The following is a 19,890-nucleotide window of genomic DNA, read 5'->3' as shown; positions in this document are numbered from 1 at the left end:
AAGCTTTTTACTTTTACTATTACTTTATTTACGTATTACTTTTTAAGTTATTGGGTTTTTCAGGTTAAAAACCGTTGATTTTTAAAAAAAATTTTTTGATTTTTCTGAATTTATTTTTAAAAAAAATCTATTAAGGATACATATAAAATATTGTCACAGTATAAACTTCAATATGTAAATAACCTGCAAAAAAAATTCTGTGTTTCTATCTTTTTTACTTTCTTAGAAAAGGTACATCGAAAAAGCACTATTTTAACATTAACAGGGGCCCTACCGTCTCCCCTTAATGGTTTCAAATATGCAGTTTGGTCTCATGTGGCCTCTCTGTATGAATTTGATTTGAAACAGGATCATAAGAGTGTTCCCAAATTGACGCAAAAGAACATTGAGGTTGATGGACTTAGTGCCATGAATGTGGAGCTCGCTGCACAGGTTTTAAGTCAATCTGTTGCAGCGGGTATTTGCACTCTTAGTACTTTTGGCTATCTACCTCCTAGTGCTAAGCATACAGCAGACTCCTGTGCAACTGTCAATAACTTATTTGACAGCTTAAACAGTCGCACATTAATTGATACAACTAATAGTCTGAAATCAGCTGTTACAAAAGCTTCATCCCGTTTAAATAGATGGGCTAAATTCTTTGACTTCATTAAGTCGATTGAATTTGAGACCAAGGGGAAAAAATTACTTTTCCCTGTTTATGGGGATGGAAAATCACCTTATCTGCTGCTATGAAACTGGTTCCTCGTTTACTTGATGAGGTTTCATTCATACTAATGTGCAGATTTCATCAGGATGCAATTGAGAACTTTTTTTCTGTTGCCAGATGCAGAGGACGTAACAATGACCATCCTACTGCATGTGACTTTCAACAGAGGGCTCGACTGTTAATTGCACAAAATATCTTTAGCAGTAGTGGAATGACGAATTGTGAACCAGATCATGACACAGTTCTTATTTCTACACAACTGCTTACAGAGATCGATGATGTAAGTGTTTCAGAGGCAGCTGGTAACTCTGAAATTGCAGAGTTCACTTACTGTGAAGGGGAATCAGGTGATATTCCCTGTTTCCCTTTTGATGGTAAGTCGCTCTCTGCAAATGGAGCAGCATATTTTGCTTGCCTTGTTGCCAAAAAAGCATGTAAGAAGTTTGAGTGTGAAACCTGTCACCAGCTGCTAATGACAGACAAAAATTTGGCTGAAAGCTCTTTATTGTTAAACGTAAAAGAATTTGATAGTGTTAAATATGGTTTAACATATCCTACTCAAAATTTAGTCATGATTTTTTGTGAACTGTGTCAGAAATTTACAGCTCTATTTTCTGGAATTTCCCACGAACAAAATGGTCTCTAGTCTCAGAAATGTAAACCATGAATGGCTCTCAGGTGCTACTCATGCTTCTGATGTCTGGAATTGCATTGCAAATTATTACTCTTTAGCAATGATTTACTATAAAGTTAAGGCACTATCAAAAGATAATCCAAACAGGAAGAAATCACTTAAAAAGATTGCTAAGTTGACCAGATTTTTTGGTTTAGTTCGCATTCACAAATCAAATAATTATTTAAATGCCACCTATATTTATGAATTTTTTAATTATAAGCAAAGAAATAGATTTTATAAACATTAAAATACATTTTATTTACTACGCCCCTAAATCATACAAAAAATTTAAAATGCATTTGAAATATTGTATTCTAAATTTATTGAAATATAGTAATTATAAAGTTTTGACAAGTGAGGAAATTTTTACTTTTACCCATGTGCTTGTATTAAAATTAGTTTCTTGCTGGTTCACTATAATTTCTTCTCTTTTTTAGTATATGAATAAATACTTTTAATTCATATTGCATGGATTTGATACCATTGACAAATATAATTTTTTTAAAATTATATTTGAAACAATTTTTAAATTTATGAGTAAGTGATTATATTCAAAACTAAAATTTAAGATTCTGTAGAATTTTATCTTTGCATGATCTTTATTTACTATCACTTAGTTCAAATCAGCAATAAATTAATTTTATTTTATAGGTATTTATTAAGGGTTTCATTTCTTCTGCATATTCAAATTAATTATTTTTTTCTTGGTCTACTTAGTACTGAACTTGCTGTGTATTCATATAAAGTTTAATTTGATAATAAATTGACTGTAGTCAAAGAATGCTGAAATGAATTTAATGAGAACAAAATGTCATCAAATACAATCAATAAAACATAATAAACTAACTCTATCTTATAATGATGATAGAAGAGATGTAAACAGTGATGACATGACTACTTTTGCGCTCACGGTCATTGAATTAAATTATGGAGAAATAGAATTTCATTAATCAGGGATGAGAGTAGTCAAAAAATGAAAAAAGTGGAAATCCAAGAAGATATATATATATTCAAAATCCAAAAATTTGACAAAAAAGCGCGATTTTTAAATTTGTAAATCTTGTGATTATAAATACGGATGGTTAATTTTAAAATTGTATGAATATGTGAATACGCATGATTTTAAATTGAGAGAATAAATCACGATGCGTAATTTTTAGATCACCTTAAATACGAATCACGATGCATAATTTTTAAATTGCGCGAATATGAATCCAAATGTCTAATTTTTAAAGCACGCATCAATACGAAAATCGATGTTAGATATTACAACTGCAAAAACGAATCACGACATTTGATTTTCAGCTCGCGTGAATACGAATCGTTACGTAAGCTTTTAAAAGCGCGTAAATACAAATCGCGATATTGGATTTTTAAATCTCGTAAATAAGAATCATAATGTACGATATTTAAATACCGTAAATAAGAATCACAATGCGCAACTCTTAAATCAAGTAAATACGAAAATAGATGATTGATATTAAAATCGTGCGAATAAGAATCGAGACATTTGCGGAGTCTGGACTAGGGATTTCTAAAAGGCTTGTTTGTATTGTTTTTGTTTAGACATAATAAATAAAAATTTACAAGATTAATTGAATGAGCAAATAAATATTTTCACCGCAAATTCACCTCATTTTTTTTTTTTTCCATTTGCTTTCACGCCAAAAAACAGGAAGCAGCAACGTCTGAATTACGAAAATACGGGCTATCAGGGGACGGATAACAATACGGAAAATCTTATTTTCTGTGGGTAAAATCGGAGAAAATAGCTAAAATAAGTAAAAGGTGGAAGGATTAGCAGCTAGGACGTAGTTTGAATTTTCTAATTATCTTTGAAAATCGTAAATAAATATAATTGTTTTATTTCAATGACTGAATTTTCACCTCTAAAAAGCGGAAAAATCTTATCCCTGATTATAAAGGTCAACCAGTTTTTTCCCAAGGAAATGATTTTTAGGGAAACTTCAGAGGGAGGAATGAGGATTTCAATACTTTCGCTCCGCGGAAAATTAAATTCTTCAAAATATTTTAACTTGTGAAAAAAAAATTCTGCGTAAATTAGAGGGAGAATCTCTGATTAATCATCAAATGTTTTATTTGATATTATAACATTTAGTGAATGAAGAACAACTTTCAGCGAAGTTAAACTCTAAAGAAATTAGGAAACCTTTTACCACAGATAAGAAAGGTCCTTCTGCATCAAATAAGAAGGTTTGAGAATTGTGGCGTCGCTGCTGTATAGATCATTATTTCTAGTGAAGCGAACTGAAGTGGTCCTGATCTTCACAGTATAAACGTTGCGACGTAGATTTGATAATTGCTCTTTACGTATTCTTCTTCACGCAGCTAGCTGTATTTAACAGAACAAGCTGAACGTGTGTTGGTGTAAATAAATTTTTCTTTGGATTTGTACACAAGTCTATGAAACTACAAGAATATCAAACCTCAACTAACATAGGTTACACTGTTTTGCTAAAAAATGCTAATATTTATAATTTTAAAATTTATTCTTGCTTTTCTTTTCTGATTTTCAATCTTAAAATTGAACTATACATTTTGTAATATTTTTCTTCTTATTACACTTTTTTAATGTTAGTATAGAGATTTTGTCTTTTATTTGTAGGAATTTTTACAATAACCAATTTTTCTTAGAGTGAGATCCAATTGTAGCATTTGTATAGTATTTCATGCAAAGATTTTTTTATTTTTAATTAGTTTTACCTATTTAATAGGGAAAAAAATCCAACAAAGGATGAAAAAAAGTTTAACTGAGTTGCCTTTCCCTGAACTGAATTCTGACAGTGACGAGGACGACTCAGTCATTCTAATCAAAATACATAAGGTAATGGTGGCGGAGTATGAAAAGTTAAAAAAAATTAAAGGCTTCCAATTCCTTATTACAAAATAAATTAGAGGTTACTCAAAGAAATTTAGAGGAAGTGTTGGCTTTTAACATTCAATACCAGCGAAAATTTCTTGCAGAAAGAAGTCCTGAATTGCCTGCGTCTCTATATAATAAATGTGTATTTAATTTTAAACTAACTGAAGAAATGATGGCAAAAGAGAAGTTGTGTTGCTGGTGATAGTATGTTCATAAAAAATTTAGCCGTCATGCTGTTTGACATTGACACGTTAGCAAGTTCAAATGTAACAGGCCGCATGAGTAACGCCTCAAAATATTCAACGGTAAAACCAGCTTTAGACCCAGTGAAAGATTGTGTTGCTGGTGATAGTATGTCCATAAAAAATTTAGCCGTCATGCTGTTTGACATTGACACGTTAGCAAGTTCAAATGTAACAGGCCGCATGAGTAACGCCTCAAAATATTCAACGGTAAAACCAGCTTTTGACCCAAAAAAGTTGGCCTACATAAGAAGTAATTTTTTATAATTATTTCTAATTTATTAATTTTATATTAGCTGTTTCAAATATTATCTAACGAAACCAACAGATATGCGGAGCAGATAATACGCGAAAGATCCGAATCTTCAGGGAAAAGAAAGCCTCAGGCTAGTTGAGTGCCTAAATAAAGAAATTTCTTGTAATAATTATGTTGATGGGCCAGGTAGACATAGACAATATTTTGCATTACTGGTCAACAGATGAACTAGTATCAACACTGTGAGGAAATGCATGTCAAGAGATAGGTTTATGCCGATACTAAAATTTTCTTCATTTCACTGAGAAAAATTTTAAAGAAAAAAAAAACGATCGTTTATGGAAATTGAGAGATATTTTTGAAATATTAAACGATTCTTTTTAGTCTGCGTATCACCCAACCGAAGAGCTTTAAATCGAAAAAGGGATAGTAAAATTTAAGGGAAGAGTACTTTTTAGACAGTACATTCCAAAAAAACGAAAGCAGCGGGGAATGAAAACTTAAAAAGTTGCTGATAAACTTGGATATACCTAAGATATGAGAGTTTATTTAGACAATGGTAAGCTTAAAAACCCTCATAAGGTATCAGTATTCTACAATGTAGTGAGCAAAATGTTATGTTAGTTTTTAGTTATTGGCGCAAGAGCCAGTTGTGGCTATATCGCACCTACAACTTGGTTTTTATTAAATATCTATATTGATGTATCAAAACCAATGGCTTTGAGGTATGAGAAGATGTTGTCGTGGGGACTGTTACCNCAGTGGTCTACAATGTAGTGAGCAAAATGACTGAATGCATAAAAGATAAAAGACATAAGCTCTACATGGACTCAGTAAAAGAAAAAAAAAGATGAAACTATCACTAAGTACACTAAGGGTTTAGTTGCCTTATGTTGGATGGCCAAAGTTTTTATGTTGAGCAATTTCACTCTCCAAATGAAGATAAAGCCAACTACAACGAGCAGATGGACTACGTCGATAAGAGTGACAGAATGGCCAATAGCTATTCTTTGGGCAGAAAAACTTCGAAAATTGATTAAAAAACTGTTTCTTCATTTTTTAGACCTGTCTGTTTTAAATACTTATCTAGTGACAGGGTCAACCTTGACACATAGAGCATTTAAAGTAAATTTAATTAAAGAATTGATGAAATGCCAAAATGAATTCGAACAGATTTCTCCTTCAACACATAAAAGTCCCTACAATTATTTGCAAAGCTTGTGATGTAATTTTGTGTTGTAACAGGAATTCTGAAGAATTTCATACTTTTCAAGCTCAAAATATTTGTTATTTCCCAAACTTGTTTGACAGTTTGCATTTTCTATATGAGTGTACCATAACCATTTGCAAAGCTTGTTATGTAGCCTTATTTCGGAATAAGAAATAGTTTAAGGAATATCATACTTATTAAATACTCTGTCAGTATCAATAAATTGTTAAATATGTTCGCTGTTTTCTCATAAAATTCTTTTGAAAGTTTGTATTCATCATATCTTAATTTTTAGTTAAATATAGCAATTAGGGATCGGCATAGGGTACACGAAGACAAATATTTGATTTGAGACAAAAATATTATTCCAACAATTTATCCCTGGTTTTAGTGGCAGTCCTAGAGGTAGTGTTAGGAACTCATTTTTCTTTTATTCTCTCATTTTCTGACAAAACAGCTTCAAGCTTTATAAAAAGAAAGATAAAATTGAGGGATTTGAATATTACGGATCCCAAATTCATCTTCCTCTTTCAAGCTTGCAACACACGCTTTATCTTTTATGGTGCGTGGGCTTTGCAAAAAATGGAAACAGATTGTTGGTTTCTTTTTCTCATCACAAACAGCCGTGGCTACCATACTGAAGATTTTACTGACTTATCTGTTACGTAAACTCATTCAGTGTGGCATGACCCCAATTGCTGTTGTATGTGACCAGGGAGCCAACAATCTTAAACTGTATGCCAAAGAATTGGGTGTGACAATTGACTGTCCTTATTTCACTGTAGATAATATTAATGTATTGTACTTTTTTTGATGTGCCTCACTTGTTAAAAAGTTTACGAAACAACTTTAAAAAGTATCCTGTTCATTTTAATGGTTTCAAATATGCAGTTTGGTCCCATGTGGCCTCTCTGTATGAATTTGATTCGAAACAGGATCATAGGAGGAATGCGAGACTATACATCAAACTTGGGTCTTGGTGTCGTCATAATGACGAGGAAATTAATGAATTAGCTTTTGGCTATAACATTTTTATAAAATTGTTGTATCAGTTTTTAGCAGACAGCAGGAGAAATCGATCACGATTTTTATCAAGCGAGCTTCTAAAGCAAGCCGTTTAATTCTTTTGAATTAAATTCAGAGATTTCCAATTTCATAAAGTTCATGACTTTTATATTTTCCATTCCCATTTCAGAAGCTATTTGTGAATCGTGGGGATTCACGATTGACAGAATTGTTTCTAAAAGACCAAATGCTTTCGATGGAGATGAAGTTGTTGGAACAACAGACCAGCGAATGTTTGTCATTAATAAAATTTTGTACAAAAGTGATTGAAAAAGTAACAAATCAAGAATGTTTGCCTTGGTTTAAAAAATAATGAAGTGTATCTGTGTATGATCCTGTATTTTAATAAATGAAAATATAGTATTTTAACGTAGACTTCTTTTCCGCTGTGAAATGCTTGCAGAACATTTGAATATATTTTGCTTATTGGTCGTCATTGATATATTGATTGGTCTCGTTTTAATTGTAAGCAGAATTTCCATGGATCCTCAGGTGCAATGGAAATTGAAGCTGCACTCATTCTGTGGCGACTATCCATCACTGAGTGTAAAATGAGATACACGTCTGTTCTCAGTGATGGTGACTAGAAAGCCTACCAACAGCTTTGTGAAGCTCAAATACATGGCCCTGACATCACCATTGAAAAAGAAGAGTGCCCCGAGCACGTGGCCAAGAGACAAGGGACTGCTCTCCGAAATAAAGTGAAGGAATGAAGTAAATTGAAGGAATGAAGTGAAATGAGTGAAGTGAACGAAATAAAGTGAGAAAAAAATAACTCTTGGTGGGAAAAAAAGGGATCAATCGAACATTCCACAACACAATTACCCAAGTGCTCATAATTGGTATCCTGTGTTTCATGATCATTTACACACACAACATGTACTACCACAACAACACACATTACCCAAACAACGTTCTTCTTTTCTTCAGCAACAAACAACAGCAATTTCCATTAGCTTCAAAAGTCGGGTCAGAAAGGGTGCACTGGTCTCGACAAATCCTTGGATGGACACCCAACTATATGTCTAACACAACCAAATTTCATAACATTAAACATTATTTTGAATGTGAATTTCTCAAAATTAGAAATGATAAACCTATTTCCCTCTCAACTAATAGTGCTTTTGCTAACCCTTACATATAATTGAACTTAAATTTAACAAACTGAAAAAGCACTCTTATTATTAGACACTAGCTCGTCAGTATTACTCGATAAAAATATATTTCGTATCCTATCTGAACTTCAGACCTTAAAACGGTTATCAAGAAATGTTATAAACTTTGAAGCTTGTATTGATGCCTCTTTTACATTACCGCTATTATCTCTTTTGTGGCATCTTAGGTTATGTTATGTATTTTTATCTTCAGTGTCAATGCGCCTTGCAATAACTCAACTGTTGTTATCCCGCGATTCTGGTTAGTCGTTGTCCAGCCTATAATGTAACAATGTGTAATCATCACCTTCTCCTAATAAAAATATGATAAACCTTGATTCCTGTATGTAAAAGGTTATGAATTTATTCTGGAGTATAATTTTATCACTGAGCCTCAAAAACTATTTGTTTCTTTAAACGGACAAATTGTTCCATTTGTTAAACCTGATGAAAACGGGATCCCTTCAGGCAACGTCACAGGTCACGTGTGTCATTCTGTTTACAAACATTGCTAGTGTTTTTGATATCAACGCGTTCTTACCTTTGAATTTTATTAAATATTTTTGTAATATAATGGCCTATTGTGCTGCATTTGGATGCCACAATTGTCGCACTAAACCCAACTGCATCGACAAATCTTTTTTTACTTTTCCTGTGAATAATAAAGAACAATTGAAAGGATGGTTGGTAAAAATAAAACGGGACAATTTCGTTCCAACGATACACACTTTTGTGTTCTGACCATTTTGAAGAACATTGCTTCAAATACCAAAATTTTACCAACAGAAGGATGTTAAAGCTGTTCCCACGAAATTTGTTTTCACTAAAAATAAAAAACGGAGAATTTTAAATCGCTCTGACACCATCGAAAATTAGGTTTCATCATTAAATGACTCTGTGGACACGATATCTACTAATTTAAAGTAAGTGTCGTTATTATATTCATTTATAAATGCAACATATTTTCATCTATAATAAAATTAATTAAGTTAAGAAAATAATATTATTAGAATATTAAGATAATGACGTTACTAAATAGACCAGACATTTGTTATACATAACTCATTCGCATTCCTTGAAATATTAAAAGTATACACTAAGTTTATAGCAAATTAAATTTATAGAGTATTTATATAATTGACTTAAACATAATAAAGCAAATATAAACTAAATATGTATTAACGAAAGTAATAGAACTTTTTATTTTTCAAATTTCATTTATAAAACTGCCAAAGAAAGAAATATATACAGTAAAAATTAAGAAAAAAAATGTTGTATAAAAATTACTAAAGATTAATTTATTTACGACAAATATATTTTAAAGCTGTAAAAAAAAATTGAAACATAAAAGATTATCTAGTGTTACTTGATAAACTTTTTGATTCGTGTAATAACTTGTTCGTGATTTTATTATTTTATTTTCTTTACAATAACCTAAAACTATTAATTTCAGAATTAACTTTTTTCTCTCACATAGTGTTTACTGGTATAATATTTCATAAATAGTTCCTTACTATTATGACTTATAATAAATATGAAACTTAAATAACTATATATATATATATATAGCTACATTAAGAAGTCAAAGTAATTCATTACGGTCTGTTGTGAGAAGTGATATATTAGGGCAAGTTTGCAAGTCACTATCAAAATGCTAATATTAAAGAAACAAAAATTTTATATTTATAATGATAAAAATTGATTTTCTTTTATTCATATATCATTAAATTTGAAAATAAAATAATTATAATTATATCTATTAAATCATAAAAAGTAGTTAAAGTAATTAAGGTTCATACTAGAAGATTTAATTACTAATCTAAATTGTAATCATTAGTTAATTTAATTATAATGGAATTTTAAAGTTTCTAAAAATATTAATTTATAAGCTAAAATCTAACATTACTCTGTTAACCTCTTAATTTGTAAAATAGCTTAATTTTTCTTCGGTAGAATAATTTCAAATTATAATTTTAAAGTCAGCATTTTTCTCTCTTACAATTTTTACTAGTAGTACATTTCAAGAATGGTTCTTCACTGTTATAACTAATAATAAATATAAATGACATATCAATGTGCAATAAAAGATTAACGCAATGAGTACAGTTGGTAACAAGAAGTCATCTATTATGGCAAGTCACCGTCAAACTGTTCACATTAAAGAAACTAATATTTTATAATGAGAGAATTACTTTCACTTATTCATGTTTTGTCATTAAATTTAGCTGTAAAAAATATATAAATAGTTAGTAGAATAATTTTTTCCTCATTAGAATTATATTTATGCATTTACTCATATATATATTTCTTTTTTATTTAGTGAGACTTGCTGTCCAAAGCTTGCCAAACACTGAGCTTTGGTGAAGTTATTGATGAATTGAGTTTCCTTCAAAAGTTAGTTGAAGAGTTTAACGAAAAAGAAGTTCAAAGTGTGTTTGTTTACTGTCAAAAATATTAAGAGTGATGAGCAGTTTAAGTCGATTACAGGATTTGAAAGTAAGAAGTTTTACTGCCTCTTTAATTTACAGAAAAGAGTAAAGTTTAGTGAAGAAGAACAATTTTTTCTTTTTCTCATTAAGTTAAGAACTAGAATCACTAATGAGTTCTTGTCAATATTGTTTAAAATATCAGACTCAACAGTTTCAAGATATTTCAATAATACTGTAAATGTGGTATATAAAAAGCTGTTGCTTCTTGATATTTGGCCGAGCAGATCTCTGATCCAGGCAAACATGCCTAGTCAGATAAAAGTGGAAAATAGGCAATGTCGTGTAATTATAGATTGCACCGAATTTAGAATTCAAAAGCCCAACAATCCTGTTGAGCAACAGCTCACTTTCAGTCATTACAAGAATGATAACACACTGAAGGCTATGATTAGAATAACCCCATCTGGGGCTATTTCTTTCATTTCGGATTTGTACTGCGATAAAGAACTGTTTCTGTTAAGGTGTCCGACTACCTTTTTTTGGCTGATTTGGAAGGAAAAAAATCGATTTTTTTTTTGTTTTACATAAAAATAAAATAATGAACTTTTCTCTTTCCAAAACCGTTTGAATTTTGTTCTTGCGTTGAATAGAATAGAAGTTATGGTGTTTAAAAAAAAAAAAAACATCTACATAACTTTCGCCACCCAGAAGTACCAATCCGAAACCAGAAGTTAGCTATATTCACAAGTTTCGTTTTTAAATTCTGAGTAAAAACAATATATTTTATCATAGTAAGTTTTTAAAATATAACAAATTAATCTGGCAACAATTATTCTAAAACTTTATCGAAATAAATTTGGCATCTTCAACACTGGCAAAACATTTGATCCTTGTTTACTTACTTGAGATTACGCTATTATTTTCATCCTTTTTATCGTTAAATTTTCTTACTTTAGTTGTTAATTTTTGTTGTTTTTCTACCAACTCGTTTATATTTTTTGTTATATTTTGCAAAGATTTTTATATCTTTGTTATGGCTAGATCTTCGTTACAAAAACGTAAGCGAAAGTTCTATGGGAACAGATATTCAAAGGAAAATATTGCTCCATTGGATACTACTTCTCCTTTGGATAATACAGTAAGTGCCAGTAAATTAAATCTAAAGGAAAATACCATTATTTGTGAAAAAGTAACTGGTAACAGAATTGTTGATATGGAAATATTGCAAAATTTATTTGCTGAATTGTGCTGCCCTTCTTGTTCGTTACCTGGTTTTAACTTAGTTGAGGATAGCAGATATGGACTTTGCTCACACTTCTCAATAAAATGCAAGCATTGTAATTTTGAGAAAGGATTTGCTTCATCAAAGAAAAATAATAATGTGTTGCAGAAATAAATTCTAGGTTTGTTTATGGGATGAGACAAATTGGAAGAGGATATAAAGCTTCAAAAAAACTCTGTGATACATTAAATATGCCACCTTCTCTCAGTAAAACATCTTTTAGGGCACATCAGGCAAAATTATTTACTGCTTTATCTAGACGCCAATGTTTCTATCGCAACAGACTCAAAGTGTGATGTTTCAGTTGACGGGACGTGGCAGAAGCGTGGCTACTCTTCGCTAAATGGATGTGTTGCTGCACTTTCGATTGATACTGGATGTTGTACCTTTTACTCCAGCGCCATCTACAGTAACTTTTTTGTAACACTCAGAGTAGAAATAAACTATCTGTCATAAGGCTGTAGTGGTGCTCTCTCTCTCTCTTGTCGTATTCCCATACTAGTTGTTACACCTGAAGGGTGACATGAATTTCGATCAGTGAGAACTGCCTTTAACTTGAATCTCAATCAGTGAGAACTACCTTGTGAGAGAAGCAGAGCAGTGGAAAAGAGCCCTAAGACAAGTAGAAAGACTTTTTCTAGAACTGTTTTTCAGGTGTGGTAACTGCGGCTGGGAGAGATTGATTGTTGAACAAAGAATGTGTGGGAGAGATTCTTTTGTAGTTTTCACGAAGATTAGGGGGCTTGCCCCCTAATTCCTGCAGAGAGTTTTTTTGTCCTTGCCTGAATGTGGTAGGCAAGAAAATAATTTCTACTCAGGTGCAATGAATTTTCCTTGTGTTTTATATCCATATACATCGAATTGAAAGTTTAAAANTTACTAATTTTAGGTCTTACCAGCGATAATACAGTCCACCCTAATTAGAAGTGAAGATTCATGGATAAATTACCCCCCTTTTGTTACCCCGCATCAACAACATAATGGTTCGTCGAGCCGGAGGTAAATAATTTTACAGTATATAATTAGGTATAATCTAAATAAACTTTCAAATTTATTGTATTTAGTAAAAGTAGTATCTTAACAATTAAAACATTCTGTATAGATATTGGTAATCACAAATACATTTGTATTGTTTTGTTTTAAATTGTTCATCTTACTTATTCATATTAAAATTTATTACTGTTGAGAAATTTCTAAATTAAAAATAATTAACAATGGAAAAAATTGACAAATTAAAAAAGAAACGTACCACAATTCGATCTAGTATTTCAAAAGCAATAAATCGATTAGCCCCGTGTATGCAAAATATAAAGAAACTTATGAAACAAATGAAGCGGAACTAAGCGAGTTTTTAATTAGTAAAGAATTAGACATAAAAAACTTGAATTCAGAAATTGAAAAGCTTATAACAAATGCAACGGAATACGAACAAGAAATCGCAAGAAGCGAAGAGTACAATGACAAATTACTGTATGCAAAAACCACTATAAAAACGTGTTTCAAAACTCTAAATCAGTCTAATTTAGAAAATACGTTAATGCAAAACCCGCAAAATTTAAAAGAAAAAACTGCAAGTAAACAAAGCATAACTGTTCCTGAAATACCCATGCCAAAATTCTCAGGAAGATACGATGAGTGGAAATTATTTACAATACAGTTTGACAACATTATTACGTCAAATGAGCAGTTAAATGATTTACAAAAGTTGCATTACTTAAATTCTTCTCTGATAGGAGAGGCAAAAAACCTTCAGGCGCTTGACGATACATTTCAGTCATTATTCAAGGCGCTGGAGTAAAGATACAACACTAGAAAAGTATGAGATCTTGAAGTTATGTCTTCGTATTGTAAAATATGTAGACACATTGAAAATGAGAAAAATACTACAGCTCAGCTTTCTCGAAAAGCTGATCATAATTGTACGAAAAATTATACTGGATCCGCTTCCCATATGGAAGTAATTGGTGCTTCTAAAATTTTTGAACGATCTGTTCAAAATAATAATTTGAAATATACAGAGTACTTCGGAGACAGAGATTCCAAAGGTTATAATAAAGTGAAAGATATGTACGGAGATGGTAGTGTCGCTAAAATGGAATGCATTGGACACATTCAAAACCGTGTAGGTTCGCACCTACGCAAACTAAAAACTAAAGTACCAGGTTTATCTGGTAAAGGAAAACTTACACATGCTTTAATAGACCGTCTCCAAAATTATTATGGAATAGCAATCAGCAGCAATGTTGGATAACTGGAAAAAATGCAACAGAGCACAATAGCTGCACTGTTTCATTGTGCTTCAAATGCTAAGAATCCGATGCATGGGCAATGCCCATGCAATATTATTGAACGTACAACCGTAAGTTCAATAATACTAATACTGGTTAATAATAATACTGGGTTTGTCCCCTCTTGCTTGTCAAAAAGAAACAAGATCCTGAAAACCTAATGCCCCACTTAAGTACTAATTGATAGAAATGATAATCCCTACAACAGAAACAGAAGATTTGTTACCAAAAAAAAATAAAAGGAAAATTGAAGAGGAAATAACTGATGATCCGGATTGGAAGGAATGGATGCAATAATAAAATGTAAACTACTCAATTATAATCACTAACATTCAAATTTAAACCAAATTAAATTAAAGCGATCAAAATTTTAAAAGTTGTATCTTTATTAATTGAAGTTTATGAAAATAACGTAAATGTATTAAATATTGAATACTGACATACTCAGTACTTGTCTAGATGCAGATTATAACACTAATGAAGAAGAAATACTTGTAATACTAACAGTGACAATATATCTTTAAATTCTGCAACTTCAAATTGTAGCAACAATGTAAAATTAAAGCGAATAGAGTTACCGATTTTTATATCTAATTTCATAGATTGTATTTCATTTAGAGATTTATTTTCAGCTTGTGTAGGAGACAATGATAATTGAAGTAAAAGCCAAAAATTACAGTATCTTAAACTTTCAGGAGGGGGAGTACTGTGGTTTCTCTTTCGACCTTTTTGAAAAATAATCGAAATCGTAAACCAGCTAGAGAACCCGATAATCCTGATATGGACAAATTTGTCTTGAAGTGGTTTAAGCAAGCGTGGGACAAAAACATCCCTCAGTGGAACTCTTGTTCGTGCTAAAACGGGAGAATTTGCTGTCAGCTTAGGAAACAACAACTTCAAAGCAAGCTCCAGATGGTTAGACCGATTTAAGGAAAGAAATGGAATTTTCTTCAAGTCTGTGTGTGGTGAAAGTTCAAGTGTGTGGACCAAGATGCAGCAAATGAGTGTAAAGAAAGTTACTCAAATCATGGGAGTACACACGTAGAAAAGACAATTCTAATGTCGACGAAACTGGATTTTTTTTCCCAAATGTACCCCTGCAAAGACCTTGGCTTTTAAAGGTGAAAAATGTAGTATTGGAAAACACAGTAAAATCCGAATAACCCTACTTGTGGGAGCAAACATGGACGGCACTGAAAAGTTACCGTTACTGATTATTGGAAAATCAAGAAATCCAAGATGTTTTAAAAATGTCAAAACAAGGTCTGTTTTAAAATACCTCTCCGACACGAAAGATGGATGACGGCGGATCTTTATAAAGAATGTCTACTAGATCTCAATCGCACGCACGTACCAAACATTTGATACCCGCAATAAAAATGAAAATCGTGAACTGAAGTATATGAAGACATTTCAGTAGTCAATTATTCAGAGAATTTGAGCGGTGATATGTGTCATCTCATGGAAGATGTGGGCTTAGAAGAAGATGAACGCTCATCGAATTCTTTTTTTATTTTTTATGTCACCAATTTTTTTAGATCTCCAATACACCTTCTTCACCGAAATAAAGTATCAATGATCCCCAATCATTTGAGACTACTGCCAGCTACAGCTATTCTAAACCACCCCTTTTTCCACTTACTACGTGACTGGTACCGTTCTTGCAACGCCTCTTATTCAGGACGGCAAAGCAAGCAAAAATTAAGCTCACTGGGTGCCGTCGCTACAACTATCAAAAAAAAAAAAAATGAGACGTGCAGAGGAGAAGCTTTTGATATCTTAAACTGATCTGCATACACTGGCTATTATCTGCCGCCTGGCTTTGAGGTGTCTGGTTAGCAAATTGCCCCAAAATTAGGAGAGTTTAAACATGATTCCGAGAGGAATAAGTGCGAGAAAGAAATTGTTGATGTAATAATGAAGCATTTAGAGATTAATAAGATAGTAATTTTCTGCGGCCAGGACCCAGCGGATTCGAATTCCGCTCAGGGCACGGATGATACTCTGTGTGTGTTGACCTCTTATATGTGAATGTTGCTCACCTTATGAAAGGGCATCTGTGGCGTGGGTAATAGCGCTCACCAGGCAACGCAAAATCATAGTCAATCGACATAATTTTTTTTAGTTAATTTTTAAAAATTTTTTTTTTAGTTATAATGGATACGAATACTTTTTATTTCATGCCCTCAAAGAGAGGAGGTAGAATTTTTATCTTTGAAGAGGAAATTTTCAACATCATTTCAACATCTCCCCGACCAAGACTACATACTGGAGATGCTCCCAAATTTGGAAATGTGCGTACACTGCACGTGTAACTTTAAAAAACGACATCTTTCACTCACGAGCCGAAAACCACAACCATTCTTCAAGTGAAGGCAAATTAGAAGTTCGGAGTTTTAAAGAAAACTTAAGAACTAGAGCAGCCGTAGAAACTGGTACTCCCATACCAAAACTATACAAGTAAGTTTCTAACGTTTTTGTGAAAGTCATTCAAAAGGCGAGGGGTGAAAAATTTGCAGTCTTTTATGTATGCAGTTAAACTATGTAAATATAGATATCGCCTTTGAATAATACTTTTTTTTTGTAAAAATTCAAATTCAGTTTATAGTCATCTTGCTTTAGCTTCCTTTTTTGCTTTAACCATTGAAATTATCAGCAAATGCAATTAATAAAGCAAACGTCCCAGGAACGTTAGCTGGAAATCTTTTCTTCCTCAGAATATGAGAGTTCTCGAGAATCATACATACATTCTCCTGGTACTTCGACAGCAGACGACTACGTTGTGTTTGACGAGAGAGCCATCCCTTTCTATAAACTTTCCGCTTTGGCGATCATCATTTAGCATGTACTAGGACGAAAAAGAGTGCCGATCTAGTAGGCAATAAAACCTGGGCTTGGTTGAGAGTATGGTGACTGATCATCCCCACGCCCATAAAAAGGGAGAAGCAGAGACATTCCGTGAAACACCCCTGACACGAAATTACAACAATTACGAGCTACCAGCGATGTTAGTATTGTTTACCATTATAATTTGATTGATATAACTACATTACTACAAAACGTGAATTGATAGTAAATGTAATAAGTGTACATTGAATGTGCTTCAAACATAAGATGTCTTGAGGATATTTAGTTAAACTGGAGTTAGCCTGAAAGCTGCAAAAAGAGTTTTGGTATAACTTTTTCAGTGCACGTGAGACAACTGGGGAAAAAAATTAACATAAACTCGTAAATAGTGTCTGAAAGTCTTAATAAGTGTCTGCTTTCCTAGCCGTAGGAAAAGGATATGCAGCGATGGAGATATCCTCATCAATGCCTGGAATGAAAACTGGACAAAAAAATATTTTCTCGATGTATGGAAAATTTGTGCCATAAAAATTATACAGATTAGGCTGACATGCGACGTGTTTCACGTGAAACTGTTAGGAAAGCTCATGTTCGAGGGAATCTCGCCTTGTTACCAGACGATTTTCCTGATGGCAATGTATCATATGATTGAACCATCATCAACCGTTTTGTCAGAAAAATTTCAGAGATTTTGCTTTGAAAAAATATTATTAAGTCATAATTGTCGTACATGATACAAACATTTATGATCGGAATGGTAAGAATATTAATTATATTCCATTTTATGGTGAAGCTTAGACAGGAGTTGAAATATATTTATTTCAACCCTGCTTAACTATAATATATATGTAATATGTGTGTGTAAAATATTTTAACACATAATGCATTATACTGATTAAGTAACGAAAACTTTTTTTTAAAGTCAACAAATTTAAAAGAATTAATTGCTTCTCTGATATTCAAATTTAATTTAGTGTGATAAGTAATTCTTTAAATGTTGAAATGTCCGAGGACACTCTATCGAAATCCAAATTTGATAGTCAGTGACCTTACGAAACACGGATTTTTTCATTCAATATTTATTTACAAAATATTTTGAGGCTTTGTATCTAATTTTTTTTTCTTGTACTGTATATCTTTATTTATTAATATTTTTTTGTTATATTATTAAAGTTTTACACATTCTATTTAATAATGTAGTTTAACAGGATATCATTGAAATAAACAAAAAGAAGAATTTGTGCGAAGATATATTCATTTACAGACCTCTGCGAATGTACTATATATCTACGAGTAATTTTCGTTAAAGGCGACAATTTAATGTAACTGCCATTGAAATCTGATATCATAGAATAAAATGACAATTTTTTGTAAAGTTTATTTAGTGAACTACATTATTTAATCTGAGCTGTTTAATAAAGTCTTGTGATTAATAACACGAAGACTAACTAAAAATGAAATGGAACATGGAAGTAAAAGCTATAAAATTGTAATTTTTCTGGCACTTGAATGCCAAGGAATAATTGCAAACTGTTAAATGCTTGTTAACTTTTGTACATTGCTCTCTATAAGGTATTAACTAGTTACTATAATAAACGAATATTTTTTTTAAAAAAATATAGTATCCAAACCAAAAGGTTAAAAATTTTTTTAAAAAAAATTATTTCTTATGTGTCGTATTTTCTGAAAATTACCCATGTATTCTACTTCGTAAAGAATTCATTTTTTTTTATTATTTTGGCTGCTTAAGCATTATAATTTGCGGTGAACAGATGAATTTTTATTGATATTTTATACGTGAATTTTTGATAATAACTGTGGTTTTGTTTTAATGTTCCTTTTATTTCAATTTCGCTTAGCTCCCAATCGAAGGGAAGCGATCAACGACGTTTATGGCTTGTCTTTATTTTGATCCTCATTTAGATCACTGGTTGTGATTTTAAGCTTTTAAATGAAGCTTACCGTGAAAACTTCTGTATTAGATTATTTTATCAAAACCAAAAAGAGTTTACTTGTATGTATGTAACTGATTTTATTACATTACATCTAGATAATAAATTCCTCAATCACAAAACACCCCTCATTAAAAAATAATCTACGTGCTTCTTCACAGGGTCAGAGCTTCTTTATTGCGCGAATCGTGCCACCATCGAAAGATGACGTAAGAGATTGCCTTTAGTAATCTATAAAGATGGTGGTCGATTCGAATAAAAATATTTTGTAAGTAAACTTCCATTTATAATGTTAATCAGTTTTGTGTACTTAGCGTTTTCTATTTAACAGTATTTTGTAGCCACCCTGTAAAAGATAATTGAAAGATTTATGATGACAGAGTTAACTTTGTCGTATGTGATGTGTATTCGTATGAAACCATATTCTGTAAAGCCTGCTTTATGAAAAAACACATTTTTTTTTCCCCTTTACAAGAAATAAATACTTAAATATTTATATGTTAAAAAAATTTCAAAAAGATAACGAATTATTAGAGAACTAACATAACATAATGTAATCCTATCGTATTTCGATATTTTGCAAACTTTTGAAGTTTGTAACATCATGGCTTACTCTAGGTATGTGTGAACACGCTTTTTCTAAGTTTTGAACTTACTTTTGGGGGTAAACGAAAATATGCAGTGAAAGGTTTCACCCGTAGTGTAGCGTCCTCTTAAAAAAGAGAATATTGTAGTTTTCAGAGAGTAAAACTGAAATTGTTGGCGCTTAGCTATTGAACCTAGTCTAACGTTTGTTTTAGTGCATCGGAAATTTTACGATATGAACGAATACAAAAATGAAATTAGTTGATCCTCAAAATAGGGCAAAAGTAAGTTCAATTTAAGATATGTTTCCG

The sequence above is a fragment of the Parasteatoda tepidariorum genome, chromosome 5 (genome assembly GCF_043381705.1).
Source record: "Parasteatoda tepidariorum isolate YZ-2023 chromosome 5, CAS_Ptep_4.0, whole genome shotgun sequence".
NCBI classification, from domain to species: Eukaryota; Metazoa; Arthropoda; class Arachnida; order Araneae; family Theridiidae; genus Parasteatoda; species Parasteatoda tepidariorum.
The sequence above is the reverse complement of the archived record's forward strand: the minus strand, read 5'-3'. Positions refer to the sequence as shown.